Source organism: Phasianus colchicus, chromosome 8, assembly GCF_987193195.1.
Source record: "Phasianus colchicus chromosome 8, bPhaCol1.hap1.1, whole genome shotgun sequence".
Classification (NCBI taxonomy): Eukaryota; Metazoa; Chordata; class Aves; order Galliformes; family Phasianidae; genus Phasianus; species Phasianus colchicus.
Window position 1 is genome coordinate 30,655,695 of NC_143443.1, and position 12,172 is coordinate 30,667,866.

Sequence of the window (12,172 nt, forward strand, 5' to 3'; positions counted from 1 at the left end):
TATTCCTCCTACAAAAATTTGCCCCAAAGTAACCAAAAACTTGCAAGATTGAAATTGTATAGTGTGTCTTGGAGCTGAGTGGTGACACCACCAGTTCTGGTTTCCACTGCTGTCAGCTCCTGACTGTTGCACCTCTGGGCTGTCCGAAGGAAAGGAGCTCGTGGAGGCAACCGTGTCCACAGGGTGGCACTCTGAACAGAAGTACAGATTGCTGCAGGAATATTGGACAGGCTGCACTGGCACTAACCCTTTTGAGCAGGAGACTGGATCATTTGCCCATTTGCCGACCAGGTTTCACCTTTGTGATAAAGTCACTGCCAGAAAGCAGTAAACATCAAAATTCAACATATGAACAATCCTAGGATTTTTCCTACGTTGCTTTCGTAGGAGTAACCAAGATGTACAACTGCTGCTTCATCTTTTTTACAAGAGAAATACATTTGACCTTCGGGAAAAAGAATTGCATTTTTGGCAGATATCTTTCTGAAGTGTCTAAATGGTACAATATGTTTTGGAGGTGCAGGGGCAGAGCAGACCTTTTTTTTTCCAGTCAGTCATTTTCCTACCATAAATTTCAGTGCATACTTTCAGTTATCTCAGACTGCATTAGGGGATCTGGTTTCATTTCCTGAGCCTGGCTAGCTTCATATGCAGCCATTTAGCACTGCCAGGGTGAGTTCCTGCTGCCCATTCATTAAGGGCATGAAGTTCCACTGTTTTCCATCCACTGAGGTGGCTGTTTGTCTTGAAATTCCTATCAACAGAGGAAAGAAGGGCAAATACATAAAGAAATTTTTTTCCTCACTGCTCTAGTCCTGATCTGGAAATGGAGAGGGACATTTTGCTGGTATCAGGAACAGGGAAGTGAGAGGACAGTGCTTTTTAGTTCCAGCTAAGTGCCACTCTTTAGTTCCAGATGCCACTCTTCACTCACGTCCCGTTGCACTCTGCCATATCTGTTTCTTTACTTGCAGTCCCATAGTGCAGTAGAAGCACATGGAATAGTTTAGTGAGGTCAGTGAGGACCAAGCTGAGAGCAGTTTTGTCTTCAAAGAAAAAATAGTGTTGCAGGAAGGCAAATTACTGGGATTCCAGAACTAGAGTTTCCCTTCTCTGCAGTGCTGTACACTTTATATTTGACTTGCATACCTGATTTCTCAGTGTGTAAAATGTGTGTGGTCTGTTCTGAAACTTATGATGTCTTCGAATTATCTTAAGGTCTTAAGGCAGAAGGAAACACAAAGCTATGTGCCTTCTGTTGTAAACTGAAACTGTGCTGGTTAAGCTTTAATGTCAGCATTGGTCTCACTACACTTTTTTTCTTAAACAGTTCTTCCTAGAGAAGTGTTTAAGCCGTTCTACAGGTAGTAGAGAACACTTCCTAGAGGTAATATTGGCTATGTCAAAACAATGAGCTGACTGATAATTTTTCTAACAGAGGTCCCACAATAAATACTTAAAACATCTTGAGCAAGGTCTGGATTTCTTTCTTTTCATTGTGGATACTTACCTAAGATACTCACATTAGGAGTTGAGGTGGCCTACTCTCTCTTCTAGCATAGAAAGAGAAGTAGGAACCTCCAAAGGATGGACTTTAAGCCATTAAAGGTAAGTGATTCAAAATTAGGTTAGATGCATGCAGAGGTTAATCTGGACCCAAATGTCCTAATGGAATATGGTCCTGGCCAGCAAAGAAACCCTCTTTTCATTAGGTGCTGCACTGCTGCATTTCTCCGTTTAGCTGTCAGTGCCTTGAAAGATACAAAGAGCCACTGATTCCAAAGCCTTCTGCTTTCAGAGCAGAACGTTTCTTTCAAATAGGTGTGTGTCTGTACTTCAAAGAACCTTATTGTCTTGACATAAAAATAGTGTGACATACAGCTTGACTGATAGAATAAAATTATAGGTTTGGCTCTTGGACAGATAATTCAGTCTTATAATGTAAATAGTATTTTTCCCAGAGTGCAAGATCAGAAATAAAATCAAAACAAAAAGTAGACTTCATGCTCTTTAATATTTATAAATGATTTTTAGCTCTTGGGTTTTTGAATGTCATGCATATTTAACATATAATGTGTCAGTATATCCTCATTCCAAAATGCATTCATTTGCTTAGGGAACATGCTCTTTATTTAATAAAATATATAATACTTGTACAGCAGAAAGGAAAGGAAAATATTTCCCCAGATGAACAGACATCACATCAGTGCTTACAACCTCATGTGACTCACAGTCACTGTGAGATGTTACTACGCTGTGCCACAGTTAGCAAACTTGGGTGTGTGGGAGCAGTGAATGCCTGCATAGAGAGCTGTAGCTACAGCATTCAGCATCAGCCCTGAGGCAACTAAAGCAGCTCAGAGCTCATCCAGAGAGCTGAGGGGGAGACACCGTTTCAGATAATCACAATTCAGGCTCTATGCAGCTTTAACTTACTGAGCAGCCCCCGAGCACCCACTGAGGCAGCTGAGAAGACATCTAATAGCCTTCTGTTGCGGCTGAGGCCAAGGATGGCATGTGTGGGTAATGCTTCCATGGCTCCCTGGCTTACAGGCAACAGCAATGACAAATCTGAGCATGGCCTAGCAACTGAAAGGGAAAATGGGTGGTTTAAGCCCCTAGGAGAAATGGCACATAGGAACTCTGGTTCTCATCTGGGAAAAAGAGGAAGTAAGTCCCTACTTCTTTCACAGGAAGACATCAATGCGCCTTCTCTCTTGCCAAAAGTATGTTGAAACACCCATATCCAGCAGGATATTCTGAAATATTTGATGGGAGGGAAATGTAAGTGCTATGTGTGATTGTCACACTCATAATGCCAAAACAGAAGCTTTTCCATGGCTTCCTGAGCAGCTTGACCTGAACAGTGAGCAGGAGACAGAAAACCCATGGAAGAGGTGGGTGAAGATACCAGCCATCTAGACACATGCTCTGAAGAAGCATTAACTTACTTCTCCCAGGAGGTCCCACTTTGAGCTGGCCACTCCTCAAGGCCCTGTGGGGATAAGCACTGGTGAGAGGGCCTCATCAACAGGAGTCCTATGTCCCACAAGGTGTGTGCCACTTCCATCCCTTGATCTGAGGGGACGCTCATCTACTGGCCATCTTACTTCACAGGAGCAGCACAGTGGTCACCACAACATCGAGATTTCTTGACTGGAGTCCTGCTTCTTCAAGAGAAGCTTTTACAGTTTCCATGAAAAAAGCACTTAAAGCTGCCTTTTTGACTTAATAAGCCTCTAGGGCAAAAGTCCAACCCACAGGAAGTCTAAAATTTCTGAGGTTGTGAAATATAATGGTAAAACTGCTAAAATGAATTGGTCACAAATATTTATTTCCTGGCTTTTCTTAATCTCAACAGTTGAGTGGGAATGTTTCAGATTTAGGTTCCAGTTCTGTCTGCAAATAGAAAAACTCTTGGTGCTTCATGGAACGGTTCAGTTTAACTGAACCCAGCATGTCTTCATTACTAGGCTGCTTCTGGTACTGCAAGAGCGAAGGGATGTGTTTACCTCTGTGCTGCTCTCAGATTAGAGTTATGCATCTGACTGCAACATTTTTGCCTTCCTTTTTGAAAGCCACCGTGCCTTACTCCACTAAATCGCTAGCCCTTTATTTTCTTTTTCACTGCAAAGCCACCACCTTGAGATACTTTGGGAGACACTATATAAAACTAAATTGATTTGAAATGGCTATTAAGACAGTCTCCATATGTCATTATATTATATATTTGAACCCAGTTGTGTACTCAAAACGTTACTGAATAGGATGTCTAATGTGTATTGTTATCCCCAGTAATACACTTCACAGAATATGAAGAACAGCAACAGTTAGTTTTCTTATCTGAATTCCTGTTCCATTGCCTTTCCTCCAGGAAACGCAGAGAATAAAGGCCACATTTTCAATGTCTTTCTTTGCTGCAAGAGGTTAGCTGTATGCAGCAGTAACCTCCTTACTCCAGCCTACAGAGAGCAATGGGTATTTTGCTAAATGGAAATATGTCTTTGTCTATATGAACAATTATAGGATAAGGAAGGGAGGAAAAAGTGCTATGAAAGGGAAACTGGTTGATCAGCAGTGCCTGGCCTTCCACTTGTCCGCTGGCTAAAAAGTGCTCTTCTATCAGTTCTTTCTGCAGAAGAAAATTCTTATTTAAGATGGGTGAGATAAAATTAAAATGATTTATGAACATTTCTACTGGGAAAAGTCATGCAGCTGAGTCCAGGCTCACACTCACAAGCAGCCATTCTTAGTTCTTCACATTGCCACAGAGTTTTCTTTTTGCACACCATTGCTTTAATCTTGATGGCAAGCATTTTTTCCTTCATGTTGTTCTCTCCTTGACATTTCTTCCCTTCCGATTTTCACCAGGAAAATAAATGCAAACTTTGGCACTTGTGCTTCTGAGTGAGTCATATTCTCTGATCACTAAAGACTTCCATCTCCTGTAAGAAAAGTTTCATGCATCACTTCTTAATGGTTCTGGCTGAATCCTATTTGTGGAAGGGCAAGTCATACCAGGAATTGCATTCCAGTGCTGAGATCTCTTCCTCTAACTGTTTAGTTTTACTAAATGCCTTCTAGGAAGATTTTAAAATTAGTTTTTGAACAGACCAAAATAAAAGCGGATGTCACTGTAAGTGAAATTCAGAGGGGGGAAACAAACCCACAACAACCATTAACCTTCTGTAAAGCAACCTGCATAGTAAAACATGAGATGAGGCTTTGCATTTTCAAAAGGGAGCCTTCTGGGTCTCTTTTCTACATTGTTACATTTCTGGTACAAATTCAGCTTATATCACTTATATCCAGCATGTCATCTCTATTCCTTTGTAAGCTTGTTATCTTGGTGATAAAAGGTCAACACAGTATTGCTTTTCACTGGCTACTGTGGATGGTCCCTTAAGGCTTGGTCCAAGAGCTATCTTCTGAGCTGGTTTTCAAGTTTTTCTAAACCCTATGCATTTCATTAAGGACCCAATTGAAATAAGAAATGAATGAAGTGCCTGTCTGAACACAATGTGTTACTTGGACTTAGGGTGGGTTAGAATTATTTACTTGCTCAAAATGCTATTCACTGTGTCCTTTGAGTTCCCATTAGTAGACTTTCCACGATGCTAAATACTTAAGTAGGAATCCTGGCCTTACTTGAGCCAAGGAGTTTTGCCATTTAATTAATTGCCCTGGGACTTTACACTGTGACTCAATGGATTTCTCATCTCCCTGTTCTATTGACTTCACTACTCTGTAGGCACCATTTTAGCCAGAGATTATAGCATTACTTAGCTATCTACTTTGCAGATAGCATAATCAGTGCATAATCCAGTCTCCAGTAACTCAATATATAATTCTTGTTATTGTTCCAGAGATAACACAATCAATATCTGTGCTGATCACTACATCTTAGTTCAGAAAAGTACTCTTCTCAGCTCATCTTTCTGAAGTTTGATTTTGGGAAAATATTTGAGCAGCAGCATGGCAGCCTTGTTACTCAAATTAATACTTTCTAATCAGAATGTATTTTAATAAGCATTCTTCTGCCACTGCAGCCAGGCAGTAATATAGGGCATCAAAGTAATCTGAAAAATCAGGGTTGCCTTGATTAGCAGTTCCTTTGCTGTGGTCTCAGACTAAAATGCATTTTCTCATGGTTTGCTCAAGTCCTATTTCCTCATCCTTTACCCACTGTTTATAATACAAATGTTAGTTAACTAAACACTTACTGAGCATTTCTGTCTCCTGCAATGAAGTCAAACTGCACAAGAGCCTACAGAAATAACATGGAGTCTGCTCTAGGAGAGCTGCATTTGCACTGTACTTGCTCGCATTGGTTGAAGGCCGTTAACCATATTAGTTTTACACTAGGAAGTGTTATTATTTGAAGCTTTGCTTTTCCTTCCTTGTCATTCTTGAGAGGTTACACTCCCAAGTTTACAACTCTCATGCAGAGGAGATGCTTCATAACTGTTGTTTGTGGTCAGAAAAACCATTGGGATGACTTGCTCAGTGGGCAAAAGCCTTCTAGCTGCCCTGTGTTTTCTGGAAGTGCTCTGTCTTGACCCTGTGGAAAATGGAAACTTACTTCAGCTAATTCATGTCAACCACACATGTAAACCTGGCTCACAGCTGTCTGCTGAGGCAAGGCAAGCCCCCCACGCTGCTATGATTCCTCTTGGAGACTAGCCAGGATATGTGAAAAGGCTGAGAACACCGTGCAAATAAAGTGCAGCCTGCTCAGGATTATCTGAGAACTGGAAAGATGTACATGTCTGCCCTTGGCTAACAAATATGCTCATTAACATAGAATCAGAGAATGGCTTAGGTTGGAAGGGACCTTAAAGATCATCCACTTCCAACCCCCTGCCATGGGCTGGTTGACCCCCACCAGATCAAGCTGCTCAGGGCCTCATCCAGCCTGGCTTTGAATACCTCCAGGGATGGGGCACCCACACCACTCGGGGCAGCCTGTGCCGGTGTCTCACCACACTCTGAGTAAAGAATTTCTTCCGAATGTCTAACCTAAATCTCCCCTCTTTTAGTGTAAATCCATTTCTCCTTGTCCTATCACTATCCTATAAAAAATTGGTCTCTCTCCTGCTTGTAAGTTCCCTTCAAGTATTGGAAGTCCACAATGAGGTCTCTCCAAAGCCTTCTCTTCTCCAAGCCATATAAGCCTGGCTCTCTCAGCCTTTCTTCATAGGAGTGGTGCTCCAGCCCTCTGATCATCTTCGTGGCCCTCCTCTCAACCCTCTCCATCAGCTCCACATCTTTCTTGTGCTGTGGGCTGCAGGCCTGGATGCAGTACTCCAGATCGTGTCCCACGAGGGCACAGTAGAGGGGGACAACACCCTTCCTCTTCCTGCTGGCCACCCCTTTTTTGATGCAGTCCAGGATACCGTTGGCCTTTCAAAGAGTTATCTTTTCCTTATCCAATCTGCATACCCCTCACCACTTATATACACTTCATTTGGTTTACCCAATGGCCAGAGAAGTTAATATTAAGCCTTTAGGATTCATTCAGCTTCCCCAGATACAGTCTATTCTGTCTGAAAAATGTGTCCACATGGAAAAAAGAAATCAAGTTTTTTCAGCTGTCTCAAACACTGCCTTGCAAGATATCAAAGCAGTCTGCAGGAGGTTACTTTTACAGAAAATAACATACTAAAATAGAGCTTCAGTGGGTTTAGCCTCTTACATTCCCAAAGCATGCATTGTAAACTTGGCCTACCCAAACAGAGGATCATCTAGACCAGAGAGATGAAGTTCCTCTATCTTTCTACTGCTCAGGGTGACTTTAAGTGACTCATTTCTTAGATGATTGAAGTGCAGTAAGGTGAATTCCACTCTAAGTGCAATAGAGTGCCTTAAATGACATTGTATAGCAAATCCACACAGATTTCTGTGGGCAGTTTCTCAACAGTACAGGATAGCTTTGCTTGATTGTCCTTCACAGCTGTTCAGGGCACTCATTGTAACTTGCAGGATTTTTTCTGATTGTTTCAGCTTTGGCCTCCTGAAGCTAAAAGCAAAATGAGTCGACAAATGTCTTTTGGGCTTAAGATTCATTGAGCTAAACTCAGAAGTGGTAGCAGGCAACTGTAGACTTGACCTCAACAAGGAAGAGAATTTAGAAGCATATCATCAAAAAATCTTAAACATGTCTTCTTACTCATCTGCTTCCGTAACAGCAGGAAATTAAGATTCTGAAAAAACAGCCTCTTCAGCTAGAAGCTTAATCAACTGAGTAGCCTTACAAGAATGGGCCAAGCAAATTCAAATGAAATGCCTGAGACTGACTTCTTTGGCTGCTATAATGCAATTGGATGAATTGCTAAGCTAATGATTTTCCATTATTTTAACTTGGAATCAAGAACTAGAGCACTACCAAAAGGAATGTTTTAAATTTCACAGACAACAAATGTATTCAAATTAATTACAATATCTGTATGCAAGCATAAAGAATAGGAAAATAATTATTAAAGAAAATCTTTTCACTACAGGTGGATTGTAAAGTAACCAACACATTCAAGCTGTGGAAATGTGGCACTTCAAACTATTCCATTTTGTTGTTGTTGTTTTTCAATACTACATCTATAATTAGAAAACTCATTTAACTCACATGCTAAGCCTCAGTTTGTATGTTTATTTATTATTATTTAGTCAAGCTTGTGTCAAACCTAAGTCAAAAATTAAGCATATAGCGAGATTATTGTCCTACCACAGATGTTGTTTGTCCCACAAGCAAAGCAGAGAAAGAGTGGAAAATGCCACTGCAAACAGTGTGTCATCTCCTACAATAAATGTTTCCCCCCAGTTTTTTGCTGAAGGCAATTACCATATGATTGTTAATGGATTGGGTGACACAGGTGATTAGGGAATGACCTGTTTCCAGCAGTACCTGATAGTGATTTTGCTTGCTTTCATGCTCAGAGACATGATTTAGTGGAGGATTGTGAGAGTTAGGGTAGTATGGTTAGGTTGAGGTTGGACTTGATGATCGTTAAGGTCTTTTCCAACCTGAGCAATTCTGTGGTTCTATGATTCTATGTTTCCAGTCTTTCTGTGAGCAGCCCACTGTTTCCTGACTGATATTTATTTACTTCACTTTCTAATCTTTTCCAAGGCCTTCCCAAACTCTCTGTTGGATTTTAGTTTCTCCAGATATTTCCCCAGGATTTTGACCTCATATGTAAAAAGATGAAAGCACAGCCTGCAAAATCCCCACTGAAAATGATAAAGCAATACAGGCTTAAGTGCAACCTGGATCAGGCTTTCATGCATGAGTTACCTTTATTCAAAGCAAACAGCTCATGGACTTCAGTGCGAGAGTGGTTTGCAAGGCAAGGGTTACTGATGTTTACAGGCTTATGTTTCAGAGAAGTGAATTCAAGAGGCATCTGTTTGTTTTCCTGCAAGAAAGCCATTCAATAACGTTGAGGTTGTAAATGTATGTTTATAGTTTCAAAGATTTTTTTTTTAATGGTACAAATGACATTCGGTTTACCAGAGAAAGCCAAGCTGAGACTATTGCAACATAAGATTAATTGCTAATTTTTAGGCTATCCATGAGTGAGGGAGGACATTAAAAGGTAAAAAGGTTCTGATATGAGGCTGGGTGTTGGATGCTATCCTAACATATTAAGCGCACATGGCCAGAGAAGAAACCTTCTGAGAACAGAAGCTGTCAAAATTGCCCTGTCATCTTTGTATCTTTGTTGCCACTAATGTGGAGAATACTGTTTGTTTCCAAAAATATGATCAAACATCTGGCTGGCTGTAGAAATACACTATGGCAGTGGTTCAGTTGAGGTTGCTAAAAAAAGGTTACCTTCTGAGCCAGTGACACTTCCAAGGATTGCGTGAGTAGCCTAACTTTGGTTAGAATTAGTCTTCTTTCTGTTCTTATACTACTCATCCTACTGACAGCTACTGACACTGAGTAGTTCATCTGTTTTTACGCTTTAATCTGTTTGTAAAATGTTTTCAAAGGGGGAAAAGGCAAAAACAAGTCAAACATACTTCCCTTCCCCTTTATGTCTACAAAAACAATTTCAGCTGGCTAGTTTATGAGCACCTCTAAACCTATAAACTTTTGTGTCTACACAAAGAAGGGAAAGTTCTCTTAGTGGTGAAGAAACCTCTGTAAGAAGGTTTCCAGAGATGTATTGAAACACTGCGTGTGGAGAAGCAATAGTGTTTAAAGACACTGAAAAATGTCTTGTTACGTAATTGTTGTGGAGCCCAGTTCTTCGCTATTTGAAGTCAAAAGCAGAGCTTCTGTGGTGGCCAGTTTATGTTCTCAATCTAAGCTGTACCAGAAACCCCATGGCTGGTTAGGTTTGCAGTGTGTGGTTCTATTTATCTGAAGAGCATAAAGCCTGCAGCTGATTCATAGGACTTGCAAAAGAAGCTGATGAGACAACTAAATTTTGTCTCCTGAGACATTCCGTTACTTCAAAACTACTTTCTATGGAGCTTTGAAAGATTTCCTCTGGTCACCTACAGGAGCCAGGAGGAAATTTCTCCTTGATCCAGGCAATCTTTTCCCTTCTTTTGTTGCTCTGTAATTAATGTTGTGGTTATGCCTTGAGATTTCTCCGAACTAAATAATTTAACATTCCAATGAAACCACACTTTTGGATTCAAAGTTTTTATTTGGGAAACATTTTTACTCACGCTGTTTGCATTGCAGTTGTCACCATCAAAAGCAGAAATATGGTTTCTAGAAAAGAGCATTTCAATTGTCACAACTACAGAATGGTTGACTGAGAATGGACATGACAAGGTCCAGTTAGCAGAGCCTGCTGGTGATTAACAGGAGAGCATGAAAAATGCTTTCTATGCTTTCCATGTCTTAGTCAGAAGAGACACCACAATGTCTGCTAAGTTGTCCAAGGAATGACACAGTTCAAAGACTGCAACTTGTTCCCGATCGCCAAAAAGGAAAGATGCTAGAAACCCAGAGAAGAAACTTCTTTCCCTACTCACAGGTTTGCTGAAGCCTGACAGGCAGCCCAGTGAGTCTGGAGCAAGCAAATCAGCCTGAAGCTAGATCATGTCTATTACAATATATAAGTTCATAAACTGAGGTTGTTAGCATTTTGTGATGGATTAGTACAGCCCCTCCCAGTAGAAGAACATGTTCAGCTGTTTGCTGAGGGCTCTATTGTCTTCCTTCAGTTGTATTTTTCTATGTCAACAAATCTACTGATAATTTAGTAGAATTTGAGGGAAAACAGATTCATCATGGCTCCAGATCGGTTTGCAGCTACAAAACAAACTCCACAGTTAATAGGCAATGCTGATTTGCTTCATTTAGCTACCAGCAAGTGATCTTGCTCTCTGTACTGAAACTGATATTTGCTATTTGAGACATGAGACCATGCTGTTTTTCATAAGAGTGGGTCAATGATCCACTTTTGTAATCTTGAGTAAGATATTTAACATCTTCCCATTCCCAGAGCTACTGCTACTGGTTTGCACTGGAAGGTTTAGCTCTCACGATGTGTATGCAGTGCAGTATGTCCCCCCTGATTCTCAGGTAATGTCTGCACACTGTATTAGTAGATGAATTGCTGCTAATAATACAGCTGCTCTCCATGTTCCCCATCTGCCTCACTGCCAATTCCTACATCTGTCATCTCAAAGAAAATATCCTGGAATTATGAAGCCTTGTGCTTTACTGGTTTGCCTCATACAGACCCAGATGACTTTGTGGTAGGACAAAAAATAAAAAGAAAATGCAGAAGTTGATTACTTAAAACGTTGCAGCTGCTCCTGATGTAGAATTGGCTGTTTACAACAAATACTGCTAAATCTGAGCAGACAAGATCAGACACAGGGCAAGAAAAAAGAACGTTCCAACATTTTTGGGCTTAAAACCAAAAGGAGTCAGGAGGCTGTGACAGTGCTGGCAACCTTTGCCTCACCAGGTTGAAATACATGCTTAACCTGGACTTCCTAAAATCAAACTGCCACCAAGACTGTCTGTTCTATCTCCTCTCTCGCTACTTTCCTTTGCATTTCTCCCTAACAGATCTTTCATAGTTCTCCTCTGTCATTTGCCACTGCTTCTAGACTGTTTGCCAGGCTATGGCACAGGCTGAGCCTTGGTCAGCCGTGGTCAGGCCCTGCTCTGAACAGGAGAGGTGTCCCCACTGTGGGACAGGCTGTGCCCACACTGTGCTCTGTGTTGGCATCTTCCTGCCGTGCAGGTAGCTGTGCAGGCCCTGAGGAAGATGCTAAGAGCCAGTTCTTGGGGTGAACTTCTGGTCACAGCTAGCAGATGAGCACAAGAAGCACAAAGAGGCACAACCTGATGCTCTCTGTTTGGCCTTTCATGACTTTTCCCCTTTAAAAACATGTATAACTTCAGCATATAGACTTTGCCGTTCCCAGATTTTGCATCTACCATGCAGCTGCCAAGATGACTTACGTACATCTAACTAGGCTTCTTTCTTCTAGTAGCCAGTTTAATTACAGTCCTCCTTAGGACTCCTTTTCAGTGTTGGTCTCAGAGTCACCACAGATAGTCACACTACTGCTACCGCCCCATTAATGTCTCCCCCTGCTAGATGGGCCTTTCTTTGTAGAAGGATGTGATGTGCCAGAGCAACAGCAGAAATGGCACTGCATGTGACACAGTATGACACAAACTGTTGCCCTCTGTTGT

The 12,172-nt window shown here is 41.3% G+C and overlaps 1 protein-coding gene across 2 annotated transcripts in view; it reads left to right on the plus strand.

Moving 5' to 3' along the window:
* GRK5 (G protein-coupled receptor kinase 5) overlaps positions 1-12,172 on the plus strand; it is a 166,460-nt gene that overhangs the window by 112,988 nt on the left and 41,300 nt on the right. The window lies entirely within an intron of this gene.